The following is an 18941-nucleotide window of genomic DNA, read 5'->3' as shown; positions in this document are numbered from 1 at the left end:
CTGCAAAATGAGTTAAAAAATCTACCTCCTAGGATATTTGTGGAGAGAAATGAGTTGTGCACTTGAAGTGCTTCCAGCAGAACCTAATACATTATAATCAAGGTATTTTCGTCTATGATGTGGAGGTGGTTGTGTTGTTGGAGAAATGATTACATCTAATGATTCAGGACGTGAAACAATCCCCTGCAAGTTTTAGAGCTTTTTACATGCTGAAATTGTTGGAAATAATGAGACAGATTTCCAGCTCTTTGATATTTATGGAATTCTAGTGAATTCTGGGCAAGATATCTGTTAAACTTGAAGCAAACTGATCAGATGAAATAATGTCGGCCTCTTTGGAGTTCAGGTAAGTCAGTACTTTAAAGACACATCAACTACCAGTTCATTCTTTCATGCTCTGTTTCCCCTGATTATGATTTATGGACATACTACATAGCATGTACACACACTTTCCCTAAAACTATAAAAAAATAAAAAGATAAAGAAAAGCCCAAGAATAAGAACACATTTACAAGGCTTTTATGTCTTGACAGTCTCAGTATATACTGAAATATTTTTTTCTTCATGTTTAAGTGCATAATAGTGCAAAATACTCCTGAAAACCCCTCTAAGCAAATTTTCTGGCTTGAAAGGATTGCTTTTCCCCTATAAAAACGTAACTGGTTTTACATCTGTGACACCTATTGCCCAGGTTAGGCAAAATACTCCTCACTTTAGGCTATGAGCACACAGCTATCCGGATACTGTAGACAGATTCAAGAATTTCTACTACTATCAGTTTGGTCAAATTGATAATGATGATGATGATGCTAATGATGCTGCTGCTGCTACTGCTGCTGCTGCTGCTGCTGATGACAGTGACAATGGGGAAGGCAAAAACAACAACGATGTAGGAATTGGCCTATGCATTAGACAGTGTTTGATGACATCTTTTGCCTCCAGCCACTATATGCAATTAGCATTTCTTACAATGTGGCAACCAAATAAGTCTCTTGAGCCTTCCAAATGTCACCAGAAGAACAAACATACCCAGATTGAGGTTTCAGAAAGAAAATTGTGAAAACAAGTGACCAGGGAGTCTTAGGCCTTAGATGGGTACACATAAAAGCTCTTCCAACATTAAAGGATTATCTTTATCAGTACATCAGAATGGGAAAAAGAACTTAAGTGCTGGAAGATATGAAGAAGGGCTGTAAAGCCCTGTCTTCCTGGTTTTCAGGGACCCACTAGTGGGTTATTCAGAAACCAGTGAACAGCTGTACTTCCAACCCCTCACATACAGCTCTGCTTAATCCCAATATGTAATGAGGCAAAAAAAAAAATAATAATAAAATAGAATGAAAACTAAAATGTAAGAGGGTCTTGGTGAAAGGCTGGTGAACAGGTTGTAGTACAATCATGTATGAACTTGTAAAAAAATGAATAATAATTAAAAAAAACAAACAGTGCTGGCTCTGAATCAGGTTGCCTTTTTTAAAACAACTTTATTTTACAAAACAAAGATAAATGTACAGATTTTAAGCATTTTTGCATAAAATTATACAATACATTTTTGTCAGTACTTTTTTTTAAAGGTTTGATAGTGTGATAAAGATCCCACCAGTAACAAGGAGCATAAAGTACATGTAAAACAAGATGCAACCTGGAAATAGTCAAAGTTTTCTTGGTGTGTAAAGCTTTTCTTTTTTTTTTTTTTTTTTTTTTTTTTCAATGAGCAGACAGTACATGTAATACAGGGTGAAACCCGGAATTTGTCAATGTGTTCTCGGTGGGTAAGGATTGAGCATGACTATTTTTTTTTGTTTTGTTTTCTTTATTTCTTGGACTTCATACAGTCTGTGAGTTGTTTCTGGGGCCGTGCGAGCCTCTGGGGTTAGCATCCCATTATCAGTGACTGCATATTATGTCTGTTCTTTTGTGACTGGGTTATCTCACTCAGGATGATATTCTCTAGATGCAGCCATTTTCTTAAGAATTTGGTTAAGTCATTGTTTCTGGTGGCTGAGTATTATTCCATTGTGTAAATGTACCACAAATTTTGTATCCATTCATCTTCTGAAGGACATCTGGGTTCTTTCCAGCTTCTGGCTATTATAAATAGAGCTGCTATGAACATTGTGGTGCATATATCTTTGTTGTGTACTAAGGTGTCTCTGGGGTATATGCCCAGAAGTGGAATAGCTGGGTCTTCAGGTAGTATTATGTTCAATTTTCTGAGGTATCGCCAGACTGATTTCCAGAGTGGTTGTATCAGTTTGCAACCCCACCAACAGTGGAGAAGTGTTCCTCTTTCTCAGCAACCTCGCCAGCATCTGTTGTCATCTGAGTTTTGGATCTTGGCCAATCTGACTGGTGTGAGGTGGAATCTCAGGGTTGTTTTGTGGAAACTTCTAAATGGTTTGAAAGTATTTACTTGGGGTCAGGCACTTATGTAATTTAAAAGGTAAGTAGCTAACACTTGTCTTTTCTTTCCATGTTTAGTGTTTATTTTATTCTTTAAGGATGAGGGAGAAGAAAATGTCAATGTGGCACCAAGAACACAGGAAATATTTAAAACAAATTAGGTCTCCATTAAACAAAATGCTCATCAAATGACACTGTTGGTATAGTTGTAGTTTTTCTTGCTGGGCACAAGGTTCATAAAATAATTAATAATTAATTAATTAATAAGAAAATAACATCAACAAAATGGAGAAGCTCTGAGAATGGGAGAAAATATTTGAAAACTACATATCTGATAACAGGAGTAAAGCATTTAAGACAGTATAAGATTTTAGGATCTGTGAAGTTATACCTCAGTACAAATGAATATATAAAAATAGAGATTTGATAAAGTCCAGAAATTGTAAGCTGTATTTTAAAAAAGAAAGTAACAATAAAAAAGACATTATATATTTTGGCCCCAAGATGAAAAAGTACTGTGATTTCTAGTAAGTTACATGAAAGGATGTAAGCAGAAGAGAAGTAGGTCAGCATTTGCTTCTCTTGTTGTTATTAATATTATTATTTTTATTGGTCCAGTATTTTATGTGCTAAACGGTCACCAAGATCCAAGTAGATTCTGATATTGTCAGTCTCATGTGTTATTGCAATTTTACTATTGTGAGTGGGATTCACAACAAACTTATGAAGATAGAGAAATATCTTGGTAACTTTCATTTGTCATTCTCCTTGTAACTCCTTCCTTCCTCTTTAGTGCATTTCTGTGTGCACACATGTGTGAGAATGAGAGAGAGAGGAAGAAAGAGAGAGACAGAGAGAGAGAGAGAGAGAGAGAGAGAGAGAGAGAGAGAGAGAGAGAGAGAGAGAGAGAGCTGTATAACAGTAACACAGACTGGCCATGAACTCCACTGAGCACTAATGTTGGGATTACAGGCATAAACGGACTTCTATCCCACTATTTTAAGTTGGTAGTGCTTGGGACTGCATCCAGAGGTTCTTTCAGGAAGCCCTCTACCCAGTCAGCTACATCTCTAGTCCTCTTCCAACATCCTACAATCCTTAGGCTGTCAAAAGGGTTAGTGCATTTGGTATGCGGAAGAATCTACAAATAGAGGGCTTTTGAACTAGCCCAAGATTCCCCCTAGGTATCACTTCACATGCATGTTTATATTCCTCCCAAAAGCCATAAGTAATAAATGAAAAGATCATTCTCGGGTCTGGGATAACTATCGTTGAATTGTTGGAAGTCTTGGAGACTCCCTAAATAGTACAGGCTATTGCAATTGCTCCTAGTTGCTCACAATTATGTGATGGCAAAATCCTTTTGCTGAAGACAACACAAATACTGGTCACAGAATATGGAGAGATCAAGTTGGTACTGACTAGGAATAGTCTTTCCTGCTTGATACCTTTCATAGTACTGGGAAGTACTATGTAGGCAGCTGGGGAAAATATTAATAGTCTTACTCAGTTGTATGCTCTATAAAGGATAATAATGCATGGAACAGCAAGTTATGCTATGGGTGCAGTAGTGGCAGGTGTTATGGGGGTAACCAAACACTTTATGACTGGCTGTAAGGCTTACATTACTGGAGGAAATGCTTGATGGCTGGTACTGTAAATCTATCTAAGAATCCATGGTTGGAGAGTTCACAGGCCTGCTGTGTCAAACTACCACTACATTTGTGTATTTATATTAATTAGTGAAACTCTCTGAACTCACCAGAGGGATTTCTTAGTACAGTGGAAAAGCGCTAATGCAGAAACTGCAAATAAGCAGTTTGCATCATTTGTTTACTATTTATCTCACAATAGGTGATTCACTTCTCATGTCTAAAGATTTACAGAAGAAGCCAGAGTATCAGATTACACGGCCAGCCCACAGGATGAGGCCAACAATGTATAGGGCTGCTACTGTCTATTTAGTTAATCCTGTGTGGAAATATTTCTCTCTTTTAAAAAATTTTTTTTTCCTTCCTACCATTTTATTCTATTTAACAGTTTAGCTTTAACTGTCCTGGCTGCTAGTGAGACTTCTGTAATTTTCTAGGGAAAAGTTTCCCAGAGGGTATGTATATTAAAGAGTTGTGAAGATACACATCTCAATGCATCATATCCCAGTATAATGTATAAGTAAGTTTGGCTGTATTATTTGTTGGTCTGATATATGTGGGTGGAAATCCTCAATATTTAAAAAAGTCGTAAAGCAAGATCGTCCTTTGTCCAGATTTTCCTCTCACATTAGAATTTTCAGCAGCAATCCCAGGCAAATTAAAGCTTTCCATTAAGGTAAGGAAGAAATCCTATTCTTTAATTAATAGCAAACAACATTAGATAGTCCTTCTCTATAGTTTCAATGTGCTTAAAGGGCATATTGGATTGAAGAAGTCATGACAAATGCTGAGGGCAATGAGTTTTCAACAGCAGCAGCTAGCCTTGGAGAGTCAGAGCCTCTTAAGACTTTATAAGCGCTATAATACTGCTAAACTTTTTCTTTCCGTGAGATTTCCACTTATTATGGTACAAGTGACCTTTAAAGTTCCTCTTATGAAATATCTCATGAATACTTCATCAACCAATCAGCTACAATTGCAACAGAGGTATAACTTTCTTACTTACAGGCGTAATTGAAACCTTGATTAGCTTCCTCAAGTACTTAGGAGACTCAGTAACAGACACTGAACAAATATACTGATAGCATAGCTAGACAGTGCTTAGAGTCTTGCTCTTTAACCTATGCAAATATGGTGTGAATCACATATGGATCTTGTGCCACATATAATGCAGAAACAAAAGAGAACCCTTCTCTTCTCTCTGATTCACACATTCCTTGCTTTCTTCAATGTTGGGATGTTTCCATCTCCTTTCTGGACTGTAATTTCTGCTCCCCCATTTTTCACCTTCAACTGATACTTTGCTGCATTTGTTTGCCTGGCAAAAAATCCACTTATTCCTTACTATACTATCCAGTATGTTCCTAATAGTCTACAAAGGCTTATATCCTGTATAAATTATTTGGCTTTGTCTACTATTTGCCCATTGACATCCAGTCTCATTAGCTTTTTAGTGTACCTTGAACTTTCACACCTATATTCCCTCTACGATATCACATACTTCCATTCAGCCTCTCTCCCCCTCTCCCTCTCTTCTCTCTCCCCCTCTCTCATGTAAATGAGCATACTGTAGCTGTCTTTAGACACACCAGAAGAGGGCATTGGATCCCATTACAGATGGTTGTGTTCCACCATGTGTTTGCTGGGAATTGAACTCAAAACCTCTGAAGAGCAGTCAGTGCTCTTAACATCCAAGTCATGTGTCCAGCCCCTCCAGTCTCTCTGTTCCGGTCTCCTCTCTCACGACGACTTTCTCCCTTACCATCTTATACAACAGAAACCTCTAAACTTTTTGTGTCTCCCTCTTTTTCAATGTTGAATTCAGAACATAAATATAGGGTCAAAACCTAGTTAAAATATCTATACTGTTCAGTTTCTGAGAATTAGCAGCTGGAGCTGGTTGATTTACTTAATAACCGTTTCAGCCTGGGAGTTCTCAAAACATTAAATTATCAAGAACACCTCCACACATAGTTCCCAACATACCTCATATTTCTTTATTGTGAAAAATTATAGCAGCCTTTATAAAACCAGTGAGGTACTTCTGAATGGTGACTTGCCTTCTAATCATCTATTGACTTTGGGTCATTGACATTTATATCTGTTTTCTTAGAAATGTCAATGCTTAGTGTTTCTGAGGCTTCATATTTGTGAATTTTCATGTTGTTGTAGCTCAATTTTCTGTCTAGAAAATTTCTTTGGACATAGATTAGCACTTACAAATTGCCTCCAAGGTTAAATTTAAAAAAAAAATCATGCTAATATTAAAAGTGAAATCTTTGCTTGCAAGGAGATACTTACAGGGTCCTCAAGCATCAGTACCAGGCATACAGCTTTTCAGTATCATTTGTTTTAAGACAAAATGTTTTCAGATTTGGGTAGATGGTTTATATAAAAAGTTCCGTGAATTGATTTTTGTAAATGATACCCTTCTGGCAGGGAATAGAATCCTGGAAGAAACTAATTTGCTACAGGTGAGGAATGCAGCTGAAGCGAATACAAGTGCTCAACGAATCGGCCCTCTTTTATTCTGCACAACCAGCTCACTGCTCAGACTCCTTAGGAAACAAATAAAAAATTAATGTGTCTTTCCCTTGCATTACATATCTGGAGGTTTGACAGACAAACAGATCTTTGCACAGCAGCATGGTCGTGAAGAGAATCTCAAAGGTAAATTATTAAAAACAAGGAGAAAAAAAAAAGACTGTTATGTGCAAATCTCCTTGGATAATAAACTTGCAGTTGGTTACAAGCGGTCATGCGCCAATAATGCTGGCTGGCTGTGATCCCCAAGGCCTTCTTTTAAAATTTGCCTTACAACTGCAAAAACAAGTGATATGAAGTTGGAGGAAAAACTGTCTCTCTTGTCACAGTCCATTAGAGTTCTGAACTATGATTAGCTAGAAGTTAATCTGCAATCTGTAGCATAGAAAAGCTTTTCAAATGCTGCATGTTTCTGCAGACATTTTTGTTATAGGAATGTGAGCATCCATCTTTGCATCTGGGAAAGAAAAACAATTGAGTTCAACATGTCTCTATGTACTATTTGATTAAAATCTATGAACCATGTTGAATGACTATAGAAATCAATCTATAATTTTTTGAGCTAAAGGAAGAAAATGAAATTTTGAAGTGACTGATACAATATTTTTAACAGAAAAACATCTCAGGAAAATATAAGTAGAGTAAAATATAGCAGTGCTAAGTTATTCGCTGTTCTACGGCCCTTGTTTACTGCTAAAATAGTGTCTCTAAGAAGCTAGAGAGGCAGTACAATCAATAAGGTATTCTTGTTTTGCTTTTCCAAGCTGAGGATTCAATTCATGGCCCCATACAACGTATGAACCATTGAGCAACAGCTCTGGCACCTCAATAAGGTTCTAATGTGACCGGCTGAGGTCTAGCGAGGAGCATGGTGAGACTTGGATATCACCTTACCATGACAAGTAGAATTTATAGACTTGGCTAGTAGGAATATTTCTCAAGAAACATGAGCCTGAGTGCTCTAACTGTAGAGAGAGTTCCATGACCTCCCCCAGGAGCCTATTTTGATACTGTATCACTTGTAAGAAGAAAATAAAAACACCTTCCTTATGTCTCAGCCAAAGCTGTCAGTTTTTAAGCCTGTTTTTTGTTTATTGACCTCCCTGTAAAAGAAAAAAAGTCAAAATCTTCCTTTAACTTGTCTTTAGGACTCACTGGACTGCCCAAGTTCCACAAAAGTTAACCCTCAAGTGCAATATAGGATTTCTTTTCAGTTTAAGAGTGATGGATTGGCAGGGTTGAGTCTTAGGGGACTTGGAAAAAATCCCTCTCTCTCTCTCTCTCTCTCTCTCTCTCTCTCTCTCTCTCTCTCTCTCTCTCTCTCTCTCTCTCTCTCTCTCTCTCTCTCTCTCCACCCCTCTTCCCCAACCTCTGCAGACTCAATCCTCCTGCCTTAGACTCTTTGAATGCACAGTTCAGTATCAATTGCTAGAATAAAAAAGTTCCTCATAGATATCTTTTTCCATAAGTTTAATAAAACTCGGGTATTCCCTGGTTCTTTTTTACCTGTTGGACAAAATTTTTGAATTTTAGTTTTCTTCATTCTCTTATGCCTTCCCAGAAAATAAGAAAACAAGGATTGCAACAATATTTTAAGAAGTGTGCCATTTCATTTCTACCAGGTTTGATGCTCAAATTCTTCTAAAATACATTATCTGTTTTGTACTATTTTAAAGTGTAACTGAAAATGTAGAAGATCGCTTCCAATATGTCTGTTGAAATCATCAATCACTTTTTCAAACAGCCACCTTGGGAAGCTATAAACTTATTTTGGTGAAGGTATTAATCTGTGTTTGAAATTCCTCTTTCTGAACGGAACGCTGATTTTACTAAAATCAGTTTCATTATTTTAGATTCACATTATTTTTAAGCAGAAATTTTGTTACCCAGTTCTGTCATCTATTTTACTATAAAACTTGGTTTAATATCATTTTGGCTACTTTATGAAATGACAGCAACCTAAATTTCAAAGATTAAGTGCACCTGGATAGATCTAACACTCATAGCATAGAACACTTAGAGAATTCTAAAACAGGAGTTCTCCAAAATTTTATGACAAGGGCATGATCTTTCAATAATGATAATAAAAAAGATAAGTTCATTTGACTATATCCATTTCTGGTGTGTTCTATGAAAAAATCATCATACTTCACACACTGCCTAATGCATGGTAAAGAATGTTTCACTAAGCCTTAAGAATATTTATTTTATGATACATTTGTACCCGACCTTGTTTCTATATGATTTCTTGATGTTCTTATTCATATTTTAACTCTATCTAACTGAACTTGATTTTATTCTGATTCAATGTATATATATATATATATATATATATATATATATATATATATATATATATATATAATAAAAGTTTTTTTCTTCTACCTTATTTTGAATGAAATTTGTGAAATCGCTATAGATATATACATCCTGTTACCTCTTGTTTGGGTGATGGGAAAGACAGGAAAAGGGGGCAGGGGCAAGGACAATAAGAAAAATATACTTTGGTTACTATCTAGGCATTTTTGCCTTCAGTGATATGCAGAAAATAGTCATACATACATATATACATACATACATATATACATACATACATATATACATACATACATAAATACATATATTCATACATTCATTTGTTCTCTACTATGTTTATTACAGAGAGTTCTAGTCCCCGGATAATCAACAAAAACAATCACTCATGAAGCTTAGTTACTCATGGCCCTATGTTGTGACAGAAAGAAATCTTAAAAATGTTAATTTTCCTTGGTTCTATCTCCTAGATTCTGGTGGGGTACTGTCTTAATGTCAGACATATTGGTATCCTGAAATTTACTGTTTACTTCTCTTTAATCATTATGGATAATGAATGTCACTCAGGAAGGAATACAAATCTTAGGGAATTAGCAGATATTTCTCTCTCTAGGACTAGAGGGAGCTGATTCTTCCATAGAAGTAAATTAAAATGGTTGAGCTCAATTTTCTTTTCACAAAGCTATCTTGATTACCAGTCACAACTCTGTGCTTTTCTAAGTACAAAGTGATTGTTTGCTGATTTGTTGTGCTATCTTCCAAACTATTGACAGCAAGATGTCCTTCAAGTAATTATTGGGTTGTACCTTTCCCTTTATTGATGCTGCCTGAAGAATCAGTGTACACACACATACACACACACACACAGAGAGAGAGAGAGAGAGAGAGAGAGAGAGAGAGAGAGCTATAGAGAGATAGAGAGAGAGAGAGAGAGAGAGAGAGAGAGAGAGAGAGAGAGAGAGAGAGAGAGAGAGAGAGAGAGAGAATGAATGGAAACTAAGCGACACAAAATTTAAAAACAGAGTCCTGATGAAGCATGGAAAAGTATGGTGATATGGCACCTATGGGACACAGTGGTCCAAAAAAAATTAGTACTAGTTAGATTGTTTTTAATAAAACTGAAATTTCTAGTAGTTAGAAGGTATGGTAATTTGAATAAAAATGGCACCTGTAGCCCCATAGGAAGTGGCCTTGTGGAAGTAGGCATGGCCTTGTTGGAGGAAGCATTTTACTTTGGGGGCTGGTTTGGGGGTCTCTTATGCTCAAGGATAAAGTGTGACACACAGTATCCTTCTTTTGCCTCTGGATCCATATGTAAATCTCTTAGATCCTTTTCCAGCACTATTTCTGTCTGAATATTACCATGCTCCCTAAGATGATGTTAATGAACTCTGAAAATATAAACCAGTTTCAACGAAATGTTTTACTTTATAAGCGTTGCTTTGTTCATGGCGTCTCAAACTAAGACAGAATTTAGTACCAGAGACTGAGGTATTGCTATTATAGACCGGAACATGCTTGCTTGTTTGTTGTTGTTTTGTAATGATATGGATTTGGGGACTTTGGATTAAGCAAGAAGTAGAATGCTTTAAGCAAGCCTTAATTGACCATACTAGTAGGAGAAGGGATTACAAAGTGCTGAGGGTAATTTGAAGTGTTGGGGACTTGCTCTAGAGGTTTCAGAGAAGAATGTATGGATGTGGCTTAGAGACTATTCTTGTGATATTTTGGTATATAATATGGCTGCTTTTTGCACTGTTTAATTACCCAAGTCTATAGTGAAGAGTTTTAGCTTAATTACAGTGGCAAAGGAAATCTCAAACTGCCCTACTATAGATTCTGTTGTGTTGCTATTACTGTTCACTCTTGTGGGGAACATTTTGATGAAAAGGAGCAAGCTGAGCAAGGAAAACTACAAAATGTATGGTTCAAAGAGAAAGGGGCAGCAAGAATTGGAATGGAGCTATGCCCTGTGTTCAAGAAGATAAACAGATTAAAGTTGTTAATTTGACTAAGGGAGTGGTGACCTCAGGGCAAGATCCTATCCAGCTAAACTAAACTGCCATTTTGTGAAAAGAAATTAAAGAGTAGTTTAGATCCAGGTATGGTGGTACAAGTTTTTAATCCCAGCACCCAAGAGACAGACACATACACAGATCTCTGAGTTCATAGTCAGCCTAATCTACAGAGTGAGATACAGGAGAGCAGCCAAGCTTAGGCAATGAAGGAAACTAATGAAAACAGAAAGCTGGTAAAGATAATTGAAAACGATGGCCAAGTTCCAGCCTCCATAAGCAGCAGAACTTGGCAGCTTTGGTCACATAGTTCTGGGTTTAGGAACAGGCATAGAAGAAAGGGGGCTATGGAATCTCCTAGTGTAACTAAGTAAAACTGTTTAAGCCAGGAATGTGGCAGGAATTTCCCTACATGGAGATTCAGAGAGGACATTCTGTGAAGCTAGAGAGATGAAGCCTGGATGGCCTTGCAGACCCCTAGAGGTTAGAAATGCCAGAGCCATGGGATACTTGCTGAGAAAAGCTGATGACAGGAAGTAGAAACAGCCCAAGATAAAGAAGTGTGTTGCAGTCAACAAAGCTGAAATGAGTTGGAGATCTGAAGAACACTTTGACATCAGACATGCATAGAGACAGTTTGGAGTTTGCCAGCTGGGTTTTGGTCTTGCTTTGTTTTAGTATTTCCTTACTATCATCCCTTTCCACCATTTTATAACAGTGATAGTATGTATATGTGTTGGAAGTATGCTATAGCTTTTTGATTTTTATTTTATAGTGGATTATAATTAAGGTATTTCATTGACCTTAGAAAGGCTTTGAACTTTGGACTTTTCAACAAGTTTAAGACTTTTATAGACGGTAAGAACTTTTGAAATTGAACGAAATGTATTTTCCATTATTATATAGTTACAAGCCTATGTGAGCCAAAGAATGAAATGTGGTACTTTGAATGTAATTGACCCCCATAGTCCTTATGAAGTGGCACTATTAGGAAATGTGGTCTTGTTGGAGTAGGTGTGGCTTTGTTGGGGAAGTATGTCACTGTGTGGGCTGGTTTGGAGGTGCTCTATGCTCAAGTTACACCCAGTGTGGTGCACAATATCCTTTTCCATGTGGATCAAGATACAGAATTCTCAGTTCATTTCTCTAGCCCCATGTCTGCCTGCAGGCTGCCATGTTCCCCACCATGATGATAATTGACTAACCCTCTGAAAATGCAAGCTAGCCCCAATTAAATGTTTTTCTTTATAAGAGTTTTTGTGGTCACAATGTCTCTTTACAGCAATTAAACCTAAATAAGACAGAAAGAAACAGGAGTATTTATAAGTTTTATCCTTTATTAAATCAGAGACTACAGGGGCTGTTTCACTAATGACCACAAAAAAATGAACTACTCTTTTCTTATATATAATGTTAATATACAGGTTACATATTTCACATGCATTTAAAACTCTGTCCATATATTTCTTTTATGCAAGTTTACTTCAGTGTTGCTGACTTTTGCAACTTCTGAAAGAGTAGGCTCATGGTCAGTTCAGTTCACTTCAAGTGTGTATTCTTTTGTTTTTGTTTTTTTGTGATGGGAATCATTTACTTATATACTTATTCATTCATGTATTTTTGAGTCATGGTCTTATACTCTGGCTCAGGCTGGGCTCAGTATGTAGCCTAGGTTTACATTAAACTCACAGCAGCTATCCTATTTCAGCATCCAGACTCTATAGGCACAAGTCACCACACCTGACTCAGATAAACACTCTTAATAAGTGCACAGAATACTTAATACAGATGTGCCATGAAATAACTGTTTCTTACTTAATAAAAACTGGAAAATGAATTTAGTGTAAATACTCGTGCAACACATAATATAGAAACATGATTCTTACTTGAGTTTTCTTATTGGTAGTCTGGCATGTTTTAAAGAGTGTAAATCATGGTCTGAACATTTTCATGTGCAGAGGCATATTCATTTGTAGACTGGGGTCTTACTGGGGAAAGATTGTCTATGAATATGAAAAGATATCTGGAGAATTAAGAAAAGATGTTAAAGATTGGGAGTGACAAACCAAAAAAAAGATGGGTAATCTCAAAGACAACAGACCTATATCTGTGGACATCACATGGTTACTTAATTAAATGGTAAGTTTATTGGAGCACTTCCAGAAGTCAGAACTATGGTCTATAGTTATATTTTAAGAAGAGACTTTAAAAATAACACTACTGTACAGATGGTAAAGCAATGGAACCAAGTTAAGGAAGTGCTTCCTACCGAAAATTATTAGAAAGATTAGCTGGTTAGCTGTAAAGATGTACAGAAAACAGGCTAAAAGTTGAAGTCATAAGATAAACCCTTAGAGAATTCTTCCATTTCTAGTCTACAATATTTTGTTTCCATTGGTATATATGACTGATTCCTTACCTAATAAAATAGAAAAAACAATATGAATATACAGTTTCTTGTCTCTATTTGACATCTTGGGAGTTAGATACACTATAATCCAGAGAGTTGATCTCTCATAAAAAATATCTACAAGCAATACACTATGGATCATTTTAAAATGAGTTTGAATGAGAAATAGGTCAGAACCAGAGAGATTTTGCATCAAAATCATCTCTCTCAAACAAGAAATTATAAAGGTACTGTTGTATACTAGTGATTGCATTCTGGGAAGCAAGCCATTCCATCTGTAATGGGATGGTTTGTAAAGCAAACTCAAGCTACAGGCCACAATGTAAAATGCATTTCACTTGTAATTATGTCTTTGATCATGACCTAGATCTGGCTGAAGAGCATTGCTTACTTGGTGATTGGACTGTCCTTCGCTTACTATGCTAATGATCTAATACTTTCCTTTACCTTCCTTCTTCCAAGGTAATATGTCATTATTTATAGAGGAATTTTCTGGTCTCACTATGAATCTTCTTTTTTAAGTTGCCTTATTTATTGATAGAGGGGGTATTTGCCATTAGGCTTGACATGTTGGAGAAATAACTTGCATGAGGATTTAGGGAGTTTACAGACACACTGGGTTTTAGATTCTGTACAAAATTTTGTAATAATAAATGTCATATTTTAGACTTGACTTCTTTCAATGTGAACCTCTGAACAAAATATCATGAATATTCTAGTACAATGTTATAGTAAAGCATGCTGAAGGTAAAATTGGCATTTTTTAATAACTAAGTAATGAAAAATAACTATATTTTATCATGTTTACTTTATTATTATTTCATTCCTTTTAAAATAGAGAGATGAGGGGTACAGTTGTTTCCTTCAAAGTGTCTTAGAATAGAGCAAGAGTTATAGAACAAGAAAGATGTAGAATTCAAATAATAAAAAAGGATAGGCTTAGGACAAAATTTGATGGTTTTCTCCTTTAGTCTCAGTATTTGGGGAGTTCTGGAAGGAGATTACCATTTATTGAGGTCTAGTTAAGAGTACAAATAGAGAGGTTTCTAGGCTAGCCTAGGATGTAGAGGGAGACTCTGATACAACACACACACACACACACACACACACACATATACATGCAGCAGGTCTATATCCCATTAATATTGATGGGTAGGCTTTATAGGCAATATAAACATACAAACCAGTGAGCAATTAATTCTCCCTGTTGCACAAAGTTGTACAAAGATAGTGAGAAAGACATGACAGCAGAAGTAGACACTGAATAGAATTTTGAAAAGCAATGCCATCCCCCCCCAGGTGGAAAACAGGTTGCTGAGTATGATAATGTGCTAGTTAGTTTTTGTCAACTTGATATAAAACTAAAATACTTGGGCGAAATAAAAACACATCTGAGGAACTACTTACATCAAACTGGCCTTGTAGGTATGTCAATAGGCATTTTCTGGATTAATGACTGATCTGGGAGGGCCTCACCCAGTGTAGGTAGTACCACCCCTGGGCAGATGATCACAGCGTCTACCACAGAAATAGCAAAGTAGAATAGATGGTCTTCTATACTCCAAACACTGGTTAGGCAACGTTAGATTTCCAAAGGCTTCCAAATGCTACTCTAGGATCTATTAATGGGCAGTCACAGAACGTTTTTGAAAGGGCAAGTATCCTAAATATATTTACATTTTTGGAGAAACTATCTTATAAGCAGCATGAAGTCAGTTTGGAGAGTGATAACAGTAAACTCATGACACATTAAAAAATATTGCAGAAATTCTGGGGAGAAATGAGGACTACTGAAACTAAGGTACTAAAAATAAGGATAAATATAGGATGGATTTGAGAAATGCTTTAAAGCATAAACAACACACATTGGAGACTGAACAGATGTCAATAGTGTGAAAAAATAACACACCAGGTTGTTTCTTCACCAAAGAGAATATAGGAAGTAGTTAGGAAAAGCTGTAAAAAATTACATTTAGAATATACTGAGTTTGTTGTAGTTGTTGTGATTTTCGCTTGAGGTATCAGGCAGAAAATAAATTTGAGTCTAAAATTGAAGATTAACATTGTGACGAGAAACACATAAAAATCAGAGGAGCATGTACTACCGGGAAGCCCGATGCATTAGTTCAACAAACTGTTAGTAGTATTACACTCATAGTAAGACACACTTAAGATTGCAGGATTGAGACTATAGTTTCCCTTATATGCAGTGATATTATCATCATGTTATCAAAACATACCTCTATCATGCCATACCTAATCACCTCTCTCTAACTTAAGTGGACAAATTTCTACTGAAAATCAAGACTAAGAATAATTATCTTTATTGTGGAAAACTGATTGTTGTGATGGTTAACAATATATGTATACTTTGATATAATGTAAAATAAGGGGCAAATGGAGTAAGCATTTACTGTGTCCTCATACCAAAGGCTGGAAGTATCTTTTGTCTTCATGGAAGAATATTTGCTATGAGTACTATGGTATAACCAAGACTGTAGTCTCTCATGGTAAGGCCTGGGTTACATCCATAGGTATCCTGTTAATATTCACTATGTATGCAACATTTCTGCTTAAGGGGCACTATATAAAGTAAATGTCACCTAAAACAAATGGTAACACACTAGCTAAACTGATCCTGTCTCTGCCAAGAAAACTGTAAATACCCATCCCATTCAAAGTGATCCCCATTCTTAAGAGGGATTGTACTTGAAAGGTAAAACTCAAGATACTACGTGGATTCTATGAGATCCTTATAAGAATGCCTCTTTTGCCCTTACTTTTAGGTTTCAAAGTTATTTTTTTCAGTGCTTCCTACACCCTAGGCAAGCACTCTCTCCAACTCCTACAACTCATTTTAGCTTTATCAGGCAGGCTTTGTCTCAAATGTATAGTCCTGCCCCTTTAGTGGGAGAGCAATCATGAACAAAATACAATGAAATAAGCACAGCTGTGTACCAATTCAAATTTATTATGAAAGCACAGAGGAGCCAACATTTCCTTAAGGATCTCCATTTCCCTGTCTTTGATCTATATTAAAATGGAGGCCATTCCCAGAAGGATGCCGACTTGACAAGTGAAGATCAGAAAGCTGTATTGCTAGACCACAACAGGTTAATCATTTCCGGGAAGAGAATTCTAGACCCAGAAAGCTAAGACAGCCACATATAAGATGTTCTCTCAAAAGTACAAGAGAGGCTGCCTCAAGTATTTCTGTTAGCTGACAGTAGTGCCAGAAGGTCTTTACAGAATTGTTCTACTGGATTAAAGCACTGTCCTGAATTTAAAGGGCATGGATGTAATGCAGCATGAATGACACCTTACTACTGCATTAGTTTACCTATACAGAGACCCGGGGAAAAATTCAAGAATAACTCAATGTCTTTGTAAGTTACTTATAATTCTTTATCCTTTTGGCACTGCAATATGCTTTTACACTAGTACATGGTTTGCTATACGTCTCACCTTTTGTCAGGGTTTCTTGTTTAGAAATCCATTTGAAGATGTTAATGCCTAACCTCTTAAATTCAGGCCACCTTGATGAAGACACATATGCTGAGGATGAAAGAGTGCTTTTAACTTACTACTTGTACTAGCAAAGTATGGTTTTTGCTTTGCTTTCTATAATAAAAAACATTATTTAATGTGTAACTGATAAAAGCAATTGATTTAGAAATGAAATTTTAAAAAGTACTGGTGTATTATCATGTTTTTCCTCCATTGTTAACCTTAACCTTTGTCTAAAAGCAGACACGGTACCAGGTAAGTAGGGAAAATTCTGATGTACCTATCCTCTAAATGTCAGAAAATTGTGTTAGAATTACTTACATGAAAGGATAGAACTCTAGGCAGGACTCTTCTTCTCAATGAATAGAATTCATTGTATTTTTATGCCACATAGGATGTATACCCAATGCTGTAGGGTGCATAGAAAGGTTATCTAATTGTAATGAATAAATCCTCCTAAACTGGGATACTTAGTGATAACTGCATTTCAGGGAAAATTTATAACATGAAAATTAAAATCTTCATCTAAACTGCTGATTATACAGTGAAGCTATATAACTAACTGATGTAGAAATTGTTCATTTATTATTAGCTGGGTATTCTGTTTGGCATATTAAATCACACTCCATGAGATCAACGCTTCTAGAAGAATTTTTCTCCCAATTTAGAGGGAAAAAAAGTCTTCATAGCATGTAACATCCTCTTATAAAATATTAGGATATGTCCATGTGATGCCTTGATTAAGTGGATAACCACCTTGTAAATGTGGGTAAAACTTCCCACAGTGACAAAAGTGACAGTTTTGAAACATCTTGGTTTATAGATATCAACAAAGTACCTAATCTACTGCCTTCCTTCTATACTTCTAAATATATAATATAGTAAAACTATGTTCTTCACTCATTTTTTTTCTCATGCTTTTCTTATTTGGCTACCAAAAGCATCATAAAATGCTATGAAAAAGAGCAAAAACACCAAAAATGATAGCCTGATCAAAAGTCAAAATATAGTATTGAAAAACACCCAAATGGGTAATATATATTAAAGAGAATTTATCTTAAAGTTTTATTTATAAGTCTTATATTTTCATATGAGTAAGAATCTGTGCAGATATTTTCTGGTAGTTGGTATACAGTCAGTGATAATGGTTTATAACACTGAAGGTAATTAACGTTCAGATTAAAGTTTCAAGATTTTTAGGGGCATCAATTTGCTCTATCTAAGGATTCACATTGCTCATGAATACAATCATGTTTACAGTTACATTCACATTTTAGATAATATTGTAGTTTTTATATATTTCTAATTTATATGAGGGGAATTGAGGGGAAACAAACATACCATTTCAAATTACACTCACCCTAGTGTCAGTAAGTTTAGGTCATTTGTGTACTACATGTGGAGTCTGAAAACTAAAATGCAATCTTATCAAATTGAATCCTCCAATCAGATAGAACCAGAACTAAGAAACTTCCTCAAAGAACAGATTTTTTACTAAGTTCCACTTCCATGCAAAGATTTAAATGGCTGGTTGGATAATTTCAAGGTCCTGAGGAATGCCATTCATTCCTTGGGTCCCCCCCCCCACCCCTGCAGCCTCATCAAGAATCCTAGGGAAGTGTGAATGTCATAAAAGAATTCTCCTGGAAAGCAAATCAAAGGAGGTGTGTCAATACAGATAGTAGTTATTTCATCTTTAAGATTATAATATAGTTAAAACATCTAAAACAAGAAAAGATTTAAGCATCCCATTGAAGTTTGGATCAAGAAGAAAATTTGGGAAAAACAATAGAATTATAGATATTGATATTTTCAGGACACTCGTTCTCATTTTAAATCACAGCATTACCTTTGTTAGGAAATTATTTTGTAATTACAAGTTTTTTTATATTACAGTTTTCATTGTTAACAGACAGACACTGTGGATAGGTATGTAATAGTTTTAAGTCAAAGGACACAGCAGGTATTGATAACAGAGTGCTAAGTAAATGCTAGTCTGAATAGGCCCAGGTGGCCTGGCACAATTGTTGATTTAAAGATTCTTGTCTTTAGGAAGTATGATGGTTGTATTGTGTAGAAAACGAAAAGAGAAAGCAG

General features: G+C 35.9%; 1 protein-coding gene across 1 annotated transcript in view; it reads right to left on the bottom strand.

Annotated features, from left to right (window-relative positions):
• The window catches only part of DIAPH2 (diaphanous related formin 2), a gene marked incomplete at its 5' end in the record, with an annotated part of 690195 nt that overhangs the window by 184864 nt on the left and 486390 nt on the right, over positions 1–18941 (bottom strand). The gene's annotated exons all lie outside the window — the stretch shown is intronic.

This window comes from Micromys minutus, assembly GCF_963924665.1.
Source record: "Micromys minutus genome assembly, chromosome: X".
In the NCBI taxonomy this organism is placed as follows: Eukaryota; Metazoa; Chordata; class Mammalia; order Rodentia; family Muridae; genus Micromys; species Micromys minutus.
The sequence above is the reverse complement of the archived record's forward strand: the minus strand, read 5'-3'. Positions and strand labels throughout refer to the sequence as shown.